Raw genomic sequence first — 16,459 nt, 5'->3', positions numbered from 1 at the left:
GGTTCGAGGGGGATCAGGTGCACAGTGGTGGGTGTGCTTTTATTTTATAGACCTCCTCAGGGAAGGCCTGCCTCACTGATGAAACTGACATTTGAGCAGAAACTTAACAGCTAAGAAGGAGGAGGCGATGTGGTCGGAGTGAAGTGCATTCCAAGCAGAGGTATCGTCAGCTGCAAAGGCTCTGAGATGGGGATGCTGTGATGGTGGGTATGGTGTGGGAGAAAGGCAACGAGGTCAGTGATGGCTCGAGAAGTTTGGGTCTGAGCACCTGGCAAAACGGGGTTTCCATTTTGTGAGATGTTAAGGCCTGCATTTTACTGTGGGAGGAATTTAATTTTTAATAAACTTTTAATGTTAGAATAGTTTTAGATATATGAACAAATTGTGAAGATAATAGAGAATTTCCATATACCTTATATTCTGTTTTCCCTATTTCCCTATTTTTTTTTTTTTTTTGCTTTTAGGGCCGTACCTGTGGCATATGGAAGTTCCCAGACTAGGGGTCCAGTTGGAACCATAGCTGCCAGCCTACACCACAGCCACAGCAATGCAGGATCCAAGCCCCGTCTGCAGCCTACACTACAGCTAACCCCACCGTCAGATTCTCAACCCACTGAGAGAGGCCAGGGATCGAACACGCATCCTCATGGATCGTAGTCATGTTTGTTAACCACTGAGCCACAACGGGAACTCCCCAGTTTTCCCTATTCTTAACACATACTAGTATATGTTTGTTAAAATTAATGAACCAGTATTGATACACTCTTGTTGACAAAAGTCCATCCATTATCCAGATTTATTTAGTTTTTACCTAATGTCCTTTTTCTGTCCTAGGATCCCATCCAGGGCACCATATGACATGAACAGTCATGTGTCCCTAGGCCTCTCTCAACTGTGACAGTTTTTCAAACTTTACCTGTTTTTTTTTGTTTTTGTTTTTTGATGAACGTGGCAGTTTTGCGGACTGCTGGCCAAGTATTTTGTAGAAAATCCCTCGGTTCGGATTTGTCTGATTTTTTTTTTTTCCTTTGTGATTGGAGCTGTGGGTTGAGGGAGACTGCAGTTAAAGTGCTGTTCTCATCACATCATATCAAGGGGACAGTCTATCAACAGGAACTACTACCATGTGGGTGTTAAACTTGGTCATCTGGATGAGACAATGTGTTTTAGTTTTTTCTACTCTGAAGTTACTCTCTGCCTCCTTTCCATGCTGTACTCTCTGAAAGGGGGTCATTCTGCACAGACTACACTTAAGAAACATCACGCTCCACCTCCTTGAGGGCAGAGGATCTTCATAAATTATTTCAAATTCTTCAGCATTTAGCTAGTTTCCTCCATTTATTTACGTACTCATTCAATCATTAATATTAGTATAGACTCACAGATTTTTATTTTATACTTTGGGTTTTAATCTAGCAGATCTTTATTTTGTGGCTGACGTTGTTCCAGCTTTGACCCTTGAGAGCTCTTTCAGTTGGTTTCTGTGTCTTTTTGGACATACCCCCATCAGACTTACCTTCTCCTTCCTGAGCACCTTTGGACAGAGGAGGCCAGTTCTATGGCGGAAAGTGACAGTGACCTTTCACTGTTCTCTGTTCTCAGGCAGGTAATAGAAGGAAGGCCAAGGGCTTGGGTGCAGTACAAGCAGGATAAGCAGGAACTCTAACTGGAAAGTGTATGGCCTCCCTAAAGGGAACAGCTGCTCCTGAATTCCAGCTGAATGTGTTTCCATGCACTAGTATTCTCAGATATTTTCATTTTGTCAAAAAAAGGTGGAAATTAACATTTTTATGTGAGAACTCCCAGTTTATAGATTGAGGAAATTCATTCTAATAATCCTCCCCTGCCCGACCCCTGCTCTGTGCCCTCAACATTCCCCAGCCCACCCCCATCCCTAGGTCTGATCCAACCTGTGGGCTGTTGGTTTGCAGTTTTTGTTTTATAACAACCCAGTGGATTACATAGAATGGCAGCCCCCATTTAAGAGATACTGTTTCATGCTTGCTACTCTTAATCTTTTTAAAAATTCAAGAGTGGGACTTTAGCCTGCAACTCTCACCACTTAAGAATAATTTCTCTAAAATATGCCTTCTGGCTAGTGAAATTACTGAAGTGTAGAGAATGCATGCATAAACGTTAAGCTATGTAGGCATTACTTTACTTTTTAAAGCTACCTTGTTTAAGAAAAAAGAAAGGAATGTATTATCAGAAAACTCTTTGGTCTTTTGGAGCCTGCCTTGATATGAACAGTAAGAGCAGAGGGACAGGGGAGTTCCCCTTCAGTGGTAATGTCTGACTAGGATCCATAAGGACACGGGTTTGATCCCTGGCCCCGCTCAGTGGGTTAAGGATCTATTGTTGCCATGAGCTGTGCTGTAGGTCACGGGTTGCGACTTCAATCCTGCAGTGCTGTGGCTGTGGCGTAGATCGGCAGCTGCAGCTCCAGTTGGACCCCTACCTGGGAACTTCCATATGGCAGACATATGGCCCGAAAGAGCAAATAAAAAAAAAAAAAAAGAAAAAGAAAAAGAAAAAAAGAAAAAAAAAACGGTGGCAGAGGGACAGGACAACACAACTCAGAAACTTAGAACTGGGACACAGACCGTCTTTCATGTCTAGGTCACTGCATTGAATCAAGCCGAAGGCAAAACTGTCCAAAACATGGAAACATCAACTGCTGCTCCGTGGACTGTGTGTGAAGGACTGGATCTTGATTTGCTATCATATTTAGTTTTTCGGTACCACTTTGTGGCTGAACTTAGATGCCACCCTTCATAACAAATATGCAAATGCTACCAGCATTGTCATTTCCTGTTTAGTGGCTGTAGACACCAAAGTGGAGACAGAATGGGCTGCTGTGTTTAAAGAGACCAAGAAGGAGCCAAGATTCAAGTCTTGATCTTGAAGTTAGGGCCTCTTCTTAGCATGAGTAATAGAGTATTTCCTAGTTGTTATGTGTTCTTATGTTGCCGTAATGATTCTTAACGCAGCTTTGTACCACCTGTGTTCTTACCTATGCAGTTTAAAACAATTGATCCATATTTTTGCTTAAATAATTTATTTTATGGGGAAAACTTATTACCATTTATCCAAAACTCTTAGTACTTGCCATCAATAGAAGGTAACAAGGAGACATGATAAATTACTTAAGCGTTCCAGTTTTTAAATGTTTATCCCATGGATTAATTATACTTTTTTTGCCATCAATGGAATGCCTTAGGCCTAAATGCTTCTGTGAGGAAAGAAGAGTATGCCTAGCCCCGATTATATGTAGGCAATAGTCAGCTTCATCATTCTCTTGCATTTTTTTGTGGGAAGCTGTTTGTTCACTTAATTCATTCACTGATTTAACAGTCATTAGATCTCTACTCTAAACCAGGCAGAGATTCCCAACCCTATGACCCCTCTTAAATGAGATTAGTTCCTTGAGTCATGAATGCTGGGACGTTTTGCCCTGATTTTTGTCAAGTTCCTGTGGCTGCAAACTGGGCTGATCTTCAGCCAGGATACCCTGATATAGTCACACCAGTTGCTTCTAGCTGATGTCTGCCCTGATTGCTCAGGGAATCTGGTTCAAATGGCTGGCTGTTAAATATTTTGAATATAACTCTTAGTGGCAAGTATCAGAAATTTATTCAAATTAGTTTAAGCAAAGGGGCATTCATTGGAAGGAGCTGAGATCTCAAAATCTTTTGAAGGCTGAAGAATCAGGCTGGTGATTTGGCAGAACCAAGGCCAATCCTGAGTGTCATGGTGCAGGAGACACCAACGTGGTCAGGACCAATGCTGGTCATGAAAGGACCCCACAAATGTCAGTCTTTTCCCTCTCTGGTCAGGACTGAAATCCAGAGGGTATCTGCTGCAGGCTTTGGTCCCTGAACACAATTCGAGTAGCAAAGGGCAAGGCCCAGGTTATTACATCTCAAAGAAAAGGGGTAAATTCTCAAAAGGACATAGAGGTGCTTTTAGGAAAAAGGAGTGTATGCTGGGTAATCAAAAGGCAAGATATATCCCCCTCCTATTTTTTTTTTTTTTGGCCACACTTGCAGCATGCAAAAGTTCCTGTGCCACAGCCGTGACAACACTGGCTCCTTAACCCATTGAGCCAGCAGGGAACTCCAAGATGCGTCTAAATATATTGCCTTTTCAGATCTAGAGAAGAAAAACTTAGGTCCCTTGCTGATTAGTGGAATGACTGTGGGATGGGAAGAAAATGAGTTTTGCCATAAACCATAAAGCTGGAAAATAAAGGCGATATTTACCCTCTAACTATTTATGACAAAGAAGTGCCTTTTGCTATTTCAAGGATTTTATATCTTCATGTTGCATGATTGTGCTAACTAAACTTGTGTATTGAATGAGAAATATCGTTGTACCAGGAGCGACAGCTTCTCATTTTTCCGCTATGTTCAACTCTGAGCTTCCTGTAGGTAAAATAAACCCCTCCCCACAGATGTATCATTTAACAAAAAGGGTATTTATCTCAGATCTTTCACTGAGTAACCAGTGAGAAGACATCTTTGACAAGATGCTTTCCAGGAAAACCTTCTGTGGTCTGAGGCCAAGACAGATTTCCCAGGGTCTCTCCTGGGGGGATGTGGCCCAGGCTGGTATTCTAAAGCAGATGAATCCGTAGAGGCCTCCCCAGTTCACAAGCACTCCTACCGAGGTACCAACTTTGAGGTAGTACTCCTCAATTTATCAGCCTTGTGGGGACAAATAGAATTGTCTAGTATCAGGGAGAGTGAACCCCAGATATCTGACTGAATTTTTAACTCAATATTTTTTGGTATTTGAAGTGCCAACTTAAGATCCCCAGAGGTGAGGCTTACTGGGCCTCTGGAACTGTGGCTAGACCAGGAGAAATGGCATGTGTGAATTTAATCAAAGGGAGATACCAATGATCAGTCAAGCCAGAAATAGTTTGAGAATGGATTTTTCTAAGGAAAAGTGATCTAATGGATCAGTGGTTTTCTTTCTTTTTTTTCCTTTTTCTTTTTCTTTTTTCTTTTTTCTTTTTGGAGCTGCACCAGCGGCATATGAAGGTTCCCAGGCTAGGGATCCAATCACAGCTATAGCTGCTGGCCTATGCCACAGGCACAGCAACGCCAGATCCGTAACCCTCTGAGCAAGGCCAGGGATCAAACCTGCAACTTCATGGTTGCTTTGAATTTGTCTCCGCTGTGCCACAACGGGAACTCCAGATCAGTGGTTTTCTAACTTTTGACATATGTGTATGTACTAATATAAATCTCAGTATACAGACAGAGGGTTCATGAAACTACTTACCCTGATGGAGCATTTTTTTTTGTTGTTGTTGTCTTTTTAGGGCTGCACCTATGGCATATGGAAGTTCCCAGGCTAGGGATCGAATCGGAGCTGTAGCTGCTCCAGCCTACACCACAGCCACAGCAATGCCAGATCTGAGCCACATCTGCAACCTATACCACCGTGCACGCCAGCGCTGGATCCTTAACCCATTGAGTAAAGCCAGGGATGGAACCCATGTCCTCATGGATACTAGTCAGTTTTGTTACCACTGAGTCATGATGGGAACTCCTGATTGAGCATTTTTATTCCATTCTTTTCTTTTTAAAATGCTGGTAATGGAGTTCCCTCAAGGTGCAGTGGGTTAAGGTTCTGGAGTTGTCAAAGCAGTGGCTCAAGTTGCAGGTTCTATCCCTGGTCTGAGAACTTCCATATGCCGAGGGTGCAGCCAAAAAAAAAAAATGCTAGTCATAACCCTCTAGTATTGATTTTGCTACATCCACTCTAATATAGATGGTCCAAGTTCAAAGCCAGCAACTCTTGCCCTGTTTGTGTTAGTAGAGCTGTCCACAGTGCTGATTTATGCCCCTACATAGATTTGGTGTGTGAAAAAAGGCATCCTAAAACCTCTCGAGTTAGCCACCAGAAGATGTGTGTTTATGCTCAGTTTCCCCTCTTCCCACCCTGAAAAATATTCTCTGATTACAGGGCTGGTGTATCAGTGCAGAATCATGTGCAACGAAAACAGTCCTGGCTAGCGGTCAGCCACCGTACTGAGCCCTTTGCCTATCTTACCCCTCCTAAGCCTTGTAATAACTCTTTTTGCAAGAGGTAGACACCATTCTTACCTTTCAGATAAATAAGTGGATTCCAAGGATGTTTTAGAACTTGAGAAGGTTATGTGGTTATGTGGAGGTAGAGAAGGGATTTAAATCCAGACCTGTCTGACTTCAAAGATTTTATTTTATTTTCATTTTTGTTACAATTGTTAATTTTTTTTAGTAGAAGTTTTTTTTTTAATGATGATTTTTATTTTTCCCATCATAGCTGGTTTATAGTGTTCTGTCACTTTTGTACTGTACAGCAAAGTGACCTAGTCTCACACACACACATTCTTTTTCTCACATTGTCCTCCATTGTGCTCCATCACAAGTGACTAGATATAGTTCCCTGTGCTATCCAGCAGGATCGCATTACTTATCCACCCCAAATGCAATAGTTTGCCTCTATTAACCCCAGACTCCCAGTCCATCCCACTCCCTCCCCCTTGGCAGCTATAAGTCTGTTCTCTCTCCAGGTGACCTCAAAGATTTTAAATAAAACGTTGAGAACACTGTAACCCAGTATAATGGAAAAAATAAAAGTTGTTTAAAATAATTCTCCTTAAGATGTGTAAGTATAGGAGTTGAATAATTTAGATCAACTCCACTGTGCAGTATTTACCTTTTCACAGAAGGTCCAAATAACAAGACTCACCCCGGGGCCCAGAGCCGTGGAGGAATGTCACAGCGCGGAGCTGCCTGTGAGGATCAGGGCATGACTGGCCAATACTGAGGACGAAGCCTTGCTAATGGCCAAAACCACGTTCCTCTGAACCCAAAGCACCCTGCCCTCTAGGGAGAAGTGCTTCTCTTATGTGTTGAGGGATTGCTAAACACAGCAGGCCATCCTGCAGCAAAACACCCCCTCCACATGCCTCTATGTTTGTTGGCTTAGAGAAAATCCAGCCAAAGAGAACATGGGCAACTTAAGAGCGTGACAAGAGAGCACACATGTTCAAAGAGCACCTCTACTGGCAAACCGTAAATATACCCTCTAGCTCAAAGCACGGAGTTTAATATAGCTACGTAAATGCTGGTATTATACCAGGGCAAACTTCCCCAAGGTCACCTGGGCATTGCAATATTTTACAGTCCAGACATCTGACATGAACCAGATGGCTCCCTTCTTTTTTTATAATAACATGTTTACTTCTTCTCGTCCTCCGTCTGACATTTATGGAGTACCTGGTCAGATGAGCAAAGAAAAATAATTCAAGGCTCATCTGCTATTGAGGCTGATGCAATCTCCTCCCTTCCAGAACCGCCTGTTACACGGCTTTGTGCATCGCCTAAGGCCTCACTTGCCTCTTTCTGTTCTTCTTTTCTGTTTCTGCAAACTCCTCCCTACTTTCTCCAGAGACGGCTGCAAATTAATGTGTGCATGGGGACCCTCCTGTGATGACAGTCAGGATTTTAGAGAAGTGAGTTTCTGTGTAGAAATGATAGGCTTGGCTCCCTGTAGTTCTTCAATTTCTGTTCAAACATACTGATTAGAACTCTATAAGCAAGCTAAGTCTCAAAAGAGAGTGGTCTTTACATACAAAAAGTAGTTAGGAACTCTACTTACATTGTGGGTTAATATTTCTTTTCTTTTTTCTTTTTTTTCTTTTTCTTTTTTTTTGTCTTTTTGCCATTTCTTGGGCCGCTCCTGTGGCATATGGAGGTTCCCAGGCTAGGAGTCTAATTGGAGATGTAGCCTCCGGCCTACGCCAGAGCCACAGCAACGCGGGATCCGAGCCACGTCTGTGACCTACACCACCGCTCATGGCAACGCCGGATTCTTAACTCACTGAGCAAGGGCAGGGATCGGAGCCACAACTTCATGGTTCCTAGTTGGATTCGTTAACCACTGAGCCACAATGGGAACTCCGTGGGTTAATATTTCTTACCCTTTGTTCTTTATCTGTATCTGCCCTCAACCTGCATTCTCTTATTTACTGTACAGAATTCCTGAGAATATTTTGCTGTCGACTGCTTATCAGAGTTCATAAGTAGCACATATATAGTTTTGGTGGTTGATCAATTAGTAGTCTGTAAGAACAGGTATCTCTTTTGATCTCCCATTGACTGCACATGGCAGGTGCTGAATACATGTATGTTGAAGTGATTACATTAAAAATGATCTGGGCAATACCCACATGATAGTTTTAGTGCCAAGATGTCGAATATAACTTGGGTCTGTCTATAAAGGGTTTTCATTGTTCCTGGATGGTAGAAAGTGGGACATTCTCAAAAGAAAATAGCCCTAAAATGAGAACTCTGAGCGTCAACAAACATCTCTGGATTAGAGGCAAAGGCCATATCAGCCAGTGTCAACCACCCTCTTTTCTGATAGTGCCCTTTTTCTTGTTTTAGGATGTGATTATGGGAATACAGGAGAAATAAGAAAGCTAAAACCAAGAAATATTACAGTGGGAGAAGTTTGGGGGACACTTGGACAGATTACGAGTGTGTGAGTTACATGGAAGATGATGAAAGTCTTGTTCCCATCCCTGGGCAGACATCGATTATCAGTAACATCTCCTAGAATCGCTCAGTTCAGAAGACTGCTCTCTCTTCCCTGTACTGGCTCAGAACCCCTGGGTTCTTAGAATTTCAGAGCTAGAAAGATCTTTTGATGTCACTGAGTCCAAGGGATCTTGTTTCATAAATGAGTCTTAGGCTCCTTGAACTCCTTCCTCTCTTCATTAACTCAACCTCTGTATCTTCAAGATCTACGAGGTGCCAGGTGCTGAGCTTGTGTCCCTTCAGGGCCACAGCGGTAAACAAACAGAAAATGTTCTAAGTACGCTCTTTGCTCTTAGAAAGTTTATATTCTCATGGAGTGACATAGACAGAAAACCAGTCCAACAAATATATAATAATTTCAGGCAATGGTGAATACTGGGAAGAAGATAAAACAAGGTCATAAGACTGTCACTGGGAAAGGGTTGGCCATTGAAGAAGGGAACATGCCTTTATGATGAATATTTGAAATGAGAACTGAATGACAAGGAGTCAGCCTTGCAAAGATCAAAGTGAAGAATTTTCTAGCTGCCTCTCTGGCAAATACTGCAGGGTGGGCATAAGTTATATCAAGAACAGAAGGAAGGCCAGGGTGACTGGATCACAGCAAGGGAAGGGAAGAGGAGCCACAAGGTGGGAGAGATGGGCAGTGGTCATGTCATGCATGGCTCTTTGAGTCAGGGCAAGTGTTTTGGATTTTGTTCTTTGTGCAATGGGAAACCACTCAGAAGTGTTAAGCATGGAATCAAAGTGATCTGATAGTTTTTTTTTTTTTTTGGTCTTTCTGCCATTTTCTTGGGCCATTCCCAGGCTAGGGGTCGAATCAGAGCTGTAGCCACCGGCCTACGCCACAGCCACAGATCTGAGCTGTGTCTGCGACCTACACCACAGCTCATGGCAATGCCGGATCCTTAACCCACTGAGCAAGGCCAGGGATCGAGCCTGCAACCTCATGGTTCCTAGTTGGATTCATTAACCACTGAGCCACGATGGGAACTCCGATCTGATATTATTTTAAAAGGGATCCTCTGAGCTGTCTAAGAAAAATGGTCTGTTGGAGATGGTCCCAGAAAAGGATGACATATAGGCACAAGGCTTCTGCTATGATCTACATGAGTGATAACTCCTTAATCATATAGTGAGTTAATGGCAGCACCAGGGGTTAAAAAACTAGGGTTTTTTTTTTTTTCCCCAACAGTAAATGGATTCAGTACAGTTGGAACAATTACAAAAAGAACAAGTCATTGTCATTTCTTAAGTGCTGAGTATGGCCGAGCTCTGTTCAACCTGCTTCATATGCTTCATTTTGTTTAATAGCTGTCATAGTTATGTAAGGTAAATTCTATTCTCCTGTTTTATTGATAAGGAAACTGAAGCTTCAAGAATTGAAGTATACTGAACAAATGATACAAAAGAACTTATATACAAAACAGAAAAAGACTCAAAGATTTTGAAACCAAATTTAGGGTCACCAAAGGGGACATGTTGGGGAGAAGGATAAATTAGGAGTTTGGGATTAACATATACATACTACAGTATATAAAATAGATAAGTAACGAGGACCTACTGTATAGCACAGGGAAATCTCAATACTCTGTAATAGCCTATATGGGAAAAGAAGCTGAAAAGGAATGGATATATGTATATGTATAACTGATTCACTTTGCTGGACACTGGAAACTAACACAATCTTGAAAGTCAACAATTCAACACAAAATTTAAAATTAAAAAACTTTTTAATTCCATCCGTGTTGCTGAAAATGACATTATTTTGTTCTGAACTAGACCAGATAAGCAGCCTTGGGGCTGTGGAGGCAGAAAGTTCTCATAGTTTCCTTGGTCCACCTGTGGTCCGGTGGTCTCTGAAATCCAAGTTCATTGCGTTCGCTCTCTGTGCTCTTACACATGATGGTCAGCAGGGGGCAGTGTAGCCAATCTGTTTCTTGTGAGGGAGGGGTTGTCTGCTTTTCTCAGGAGGGTCTGGGGAAGTTTCTATAGCCTAAAAGTGCTCTCCTCTGGGCAGGTTCTGGGTGCAGGAACCCCCCTTTTCTCTTCTTCGGGATCTCATTCTACCTGCTCTCCTCGTCTCCTGTTCTGCTTCCTCACGTCCTCTCTCCACCTCATAGCCCGTGTCTCACCTTTATCTTTGCAAAGGAAGTTCATACTCATTTTCTCCTTGGGTCATCCTAAATATTCTGAGAGAGAGACAGGGTCAAGTTAAACACTTACCATTTGCAAGTGAAGAAACAGAGGCCGTGCCCAGTCTCTAGCCCCCGTTCTGTCGTCCACAGTGCACCCACAGGACGTGAAAGCCAGAGCCGAGACTGATCTTATTTCCCATTCAGAGAAGGCTATTATGCCTTTGGAATTAGAGCAAAAGCTGCCAGAGCAGGAAACTGGGAAGGGACTCGTTCAGAGTTGTGGACTCTGGGGTCCTCTCGAGTTCATAGAGCTCTCCACTGAAAGGAGGCGCAGTCAAAGGGCTAAACCTTGGATACACACTTGGGACTAGGTAGCTATAGATCCACCTCTGTGCTTTTTAAGAAAAGAAGCTACCAGAACCTCTGGCTCAGAGCCCAGCTGGTTGGAGGGAGCCAACCAGAGTTAAGGCTGTGTCCTTTGGGCAGAACTGCTGGATTGTGAGCAAATTTCTTCATGTCTTTAATTAAGTCTCAGTTTCCTTCCATATAAGGGGCCGTTGTAATAGAGCAGTTGTGACATAGTCCACACATACCAGTGTTGACATTGGTATTAACATAGGAGATTTACTGTTTCCATAGCTACTCATGGATTGATTACCTCGATGGCTCCAGTTAATGACTCCCTGTAACCACCCCTTTGGAGGGAGAATTTCTGGTCTCTGCCCCCTCTGACTCCAGACTGGTCTTTGTCTTGCTTTGGACAATAGGATGTGGGACCTGTTAGTTTCATGCTTAGACCTCCAGGGGCCCTGCATTCTTCTGCAATCTCTTGCTTGCTTGCTTTTGAAACCTTCTTCCTACTGTACAAAAAAGCTAGGGCTACCCTGCTGGAGGCCGAGGACCACAGAGAGCACAGGCCAGTTGTCCTGTCTGAGGCCATCAGACCAGGCTACAGCCCATAGACCCCTAAATGTGTGAGAGCCCCATTAAGACCAGCAGGACCACCTTCCTGACCCACAGCTGACCGGAGGTACATGAGTAAGTCCAGCAGACACCAGAAGAACCGCTCAGCTGACACATCCAGACTCATGAGCAATAACACATACTTACTGCTTCCCGTTGCTTAGTTCTGGGAGAGGTTACTATGCAGCCATCGCTAACTGATACTGTTCTTAGAGTTCTACGTAGGCCCATTGAAGGAGGTGGGTTATGGTGGGTGAAACTATTTAGAACTTTATTAACAACATTATTTAAAGCAACTTGATATTTTCAGAGTCTCAAGGTAGGGACAGTACATAGCAGGTCAGAGTAAACGCTGGAATAAAACAGACCTGGTTCCAAATACCTGCTCTGCCACTTGTTAAATGTGCACCTTTGGTCAAATCTTTGAGCTTTTCTATGACTCAATTTCCTCTTCTGTAAAATGGAGATAATAACAGTTATTGGGAGGGTAAAATCAGGCAGTGCATGCCTTGTGTTTAGTGTGGTGCCGGGCACATAGTGAGTGCTCAAGAAATAATATACACTCTGGCTGAAAATGATGAACTTAAACTCCAGAGGACATCTCTGCATACAGCTGTGTGGTTGCTGTAGATCCAACTGGTAACACAGGACAGAATTTTGCAATTCATATGACGCTTTGATTAAAAAATATGATCACATATTTTTTTCTTCCTTTCTTTAGTTATAACAGTGACATATATCTTAAACAAAATCTCTTCTAGGGAAAAACTCCTGATTCAAAGAAAACTTGTATTGTGAGTTATGACTTATAATTATGAATATCGATCTCTACCTCAATGCATCAAAGTAGACCTTATTTTTTTTAAAGAAAGAAATGTGCACACCATGCTCCTTTGTGAGACAGGGGCATAAATCTATTTTTGTTGCAATTGTAACAATTTACCTCATATTCCATTGAACAAGGAAACAGAGCAATCATCCAGAGTATCTAATATAGGAAAAAAATCGTCTGACTCTAGAGCTCCCATGCAAAGTTTCACTCAACAGGGGATCTCCAAGGGAATCAGATTTCCATTTAATGTTCAAGGCAAAACTTCCTTCAGTGATCAATCACTCGCCGGCTTTCCAATGGCACTCATTGACGTTATTCTGAATGGAGAAGGAAAATTGGGGGGAGCGAGGGTGGAAATTCTGTCCTGGAAGGGACGCTGCATCAGCTCCTTGTGCATGAGCATTCACTGATTTTGTTACCTCTCATTTAAAAGGTAATAAAAATAAGCCTGACCCTTTCCCTAAGCAGTGCCTCCTGGCCTCTTTTGTTGTGTTTTTTTTGTCTGGGTCATACCGTTGGAGCATCTGATGTTACATGCATACCTGCGAATACCCACAACACTCTGTGCCCACGGTCAAGTGTTCCCAGTCCCCTGGAGTGTTTCAAGGAGCTCCATGGTCTTGTTCCAGAGGGAGGGGCAGGTTCCCCAAACCCCATTACCTGGTAGTGGATCCAGCCCCTTGTCACACGGATCAGACAGAAGTTCTCCATCCGTGTGTGTGTGTGTGTGTGTGTGTGTTAGCTCAGGGATCACAGTGGACACACTTGACATTATCACGACAACTTGTCTGTGAGTTTGGCAGTGATACGGACTCCCCAGGGGGCTCACCAGGCGATCTGCAATCACAGCAAAGTTTGTGCGAGGCTGCCATGTGACTCCTGCTCAGGGGATCCTGAAGTTCTTAGGTCCCGCTTTCCTGCGACCTCTCACTCCCTGAGGGCAGCATGTGGTCGAGGGGAGAAGGAGGTGAGCTCTGGGGCAGCAGAGAGCCGATGGGCACCCAGGGTCCAGCAGTGGGGCTGCACCAGGTGTTTATGGTGAGTTCCCTCTGGATTGGTTGGCATTTGGACCTTGTTGGTGGCTCAACATTACGATTATCATCCTTGGTTATGAGTGACGGAAACCTACCTTTTTATAGTACCTCTCCAAATCCAGGGGAGGCAGGATAGCATGTCTGCCTGTCTGTCTGTCTTCCTCTCTTGCTGCACAACCCTTGCCCCCACCCCCTATGACTCTCTCCTTTTTTTTTTTTTTTGGCCACACTTGTGGCATGTAGAAGTTCCCTGGCTAGGGGTCAGGTCTGAACCACAGCTATAACCAGAGCCACAGCAGTAATAACATGGGGTCTTTAACCCACTGAGCCACGAGAAAACCCCTCTCTCTGCTTATTTTTGATCACAGTAGATGACGGCAGCCCCATCGCTCCTGTTAATATCGTTCCATTTCAAGCCTCTAGTAGAAACCATCCAGGGTCTCTGGATCACAATTCTGAATTCCTGGGGGAACGTATCTAACTGGCCACCCGGTGTCCATCTCTAGACTGTGGCTAAGGGGTCATAGTCCCATTATACACTCATACTGTTTAGCCTACGCCTGTGAGTGGTGGGAGGGGGCAGTTACCTGAGAAAGACGCTGTGGTGGGTGGCTTCTGAAATGGCTCTCAGTGATCACTGCTTCCCGGCATCCACAACTCTGTGAATTTCCTCCCCTTGGATGTGAACTGAATTTAGTGACTCTTGTTGCTAATGAACAGGCTATGCCAAAATTAGCTTACAAAAGACTGGGCCTTCCATCTTGCTCAGACTTGTTCTCTCTGGTTCTTGTTTATTTGCTCTGATAAAACAAGCTGCCATGCTGTGTCCTCTGGAGAGGTCCATGGGGCAAGGAACTGAAGGTGGCATCTGGCCAAGTGCCTGCAAGGAGCTAAACCCTGCCAGCAACCACGGGCATGAACTTGGAAGCAGATGCTTTCCCACCTGAGCCTTGAGATGACTGCAGCCTGGCTGACACCTTGATTGTAGGCTTGTGAGGGACCCAGAGCCACAGGCAGGCAGCTGGGCGCAGAAACTCTTAAGATAGCAGATGTTCTAAGGTGCTAAGTTTTATTCCATCAATCTGGAAGTCTCCCTCCCTAAGCTACTAAATTTTGGGCTAGTTTGTTATGCAGCAATAGATCACAGCAAGGCACGTGATGACCAGAGAGACTCTGAGGTCAGATAACCTATGTCTTGTCCTAATGTCACCTGTGTCAGCTGTGTGGATTTGGGCAAGCTAGTAAACCTGTTTAAGTCACTTTCTCTTCTACAAAATAGAGATAATAGTAATAATGTGGTTGTTGGGAGGATTAAATGAGTGACCCAGTACCAGCACTCCTTTACCTCATTAATATTCATCCATTAATTAACATTAGCAATTTTGATAAAGTGTAACCATTTCACAGCTTTCACAGCTCTTGTTCACCCTATACACTGGGGTTATTGTTGCCTCAGTTTCTTCTTCAAGATATCAGGCATGATACAGAGAAGAACCTAAAATATCTAAAAATCTCTTTGAAGCAAATGGTTACTTAACTGCTAAGTATGGAGGACTATTTTCATTTTACTCATTTTGATTTTATCGTACAGAACAATTCTTATCATGGAAAAATCAAATAAGAGAATCTGTGCGCTCCGATTCAAAACATCAAAAAATATGAACGTTGATAGAATTTGTTTTTGCAGCTTCCTTCACACAAAGGCATCCAACAGCCTTCTGCAGCCAATTATTTTGTGCGTGGAAATGCCAGGGCGCTACACAGGCGGCAATCCATCACCGAGACGACGAGCCTGAAGATGAAGAATACAGGGATGATCATTGGTGCTTAAAAGGTTTCTGCCTTTTGAGGCCGAAGCCCATGTGTCAAGGGTTTGATGGGATTTGCTCATTAATTCCAAGCTCCAGTGCTCAGTTACCATGTTTTCATTACTCCTTGGGGATGCTGTTTTTCTCCCGCTGGGAGCTGTGGACTTTGTGTGATGGCCGGAGATGTCAGATTTGCAAATCTCCCACCCACCTCACCTCCATCTTTCCCTCACTCCATCCCAAAGCCCCTGCACCCGTCTTCTTCTGAGATGCTGTGTCTTTATTACAGTACCTGGGACTCAGCCTGCCTACCCACATCCCTGCTCACTCACACTGGTGGGCTGCTTCCTTCCTGAGCCTGGCTGCAGGGTGGGGAGCAGCTCCCTGTTTCTCCCACTTCTGCTGTCCTAAAGTCAAGTACAACAGAAGCCCTTTCTGTGTTAAGGGTGACACTGCTCCTTGCTGAGAAAACACAGGGCAGCAGAAGGAGTAAATAAGAGGTGTGGTAGCCAGATAACTTTCAGGAAAACACTAGGCTCCTGAAAGGAGCCGGCCACTGCCCCAAGGCTGGGGTCTGCTGACTTCATCTTATTTCATCTCCTCTCCCACCTAACCCTGTTCCTAAGGATGGTAGGGTGAAATGGCCAGTCTCCTCATCATTACAAAGCAACACCTTTTTTTTTTTTTTTGCTTCCAGAATCACCATCCCCCCATCACTCAATGAAATAAAAAAATTAAAAAGAATTACCAGCAACGACCACACAAGGAAAGAGGTTATCCTCATGCTATAAACTGAAAAGCATCCAGAAAAAAGAGAAGCAGATTTTGATGTGACTTGGCGTAGCTCCTACATCACTCTCTCCCCCAGAAAGTGATAAAAAGGGAGGAAGATGCGAAACCTTGAGAATTCTCACAGTGCCCCTGATTTGGATAGAAGTGGACAAATTTGGGAGTAGGAAACTTAGAGAAAAGTAAGAAAAGAAAAGAGCAGGGAGAGGTTCCCACCTATGATCTCGGTATCACAGCTGAGCCTGGAAAAGCCCCCACATATCATCATCTGCCAGGATTCCAGGCTGAGTCAGGTGAT

Source organism: Phacochoerus africanus, chromosome 8, assembly GCF_016906955.1.
Source record: "Phacochoerus africanus isolate WHEZ1 chromosome 8, ROS_Pafr_v1, whole genome shotgun sequence".
Lineage (NCBI taxonomy): Eukaryota > Metazoa > Chordata > Mammalia > Artiodactyla > Suidae > Phacochoerus > Phacochoerus africanus.
Note: the sequence above shows the minus strand (reverse complement) of the source record.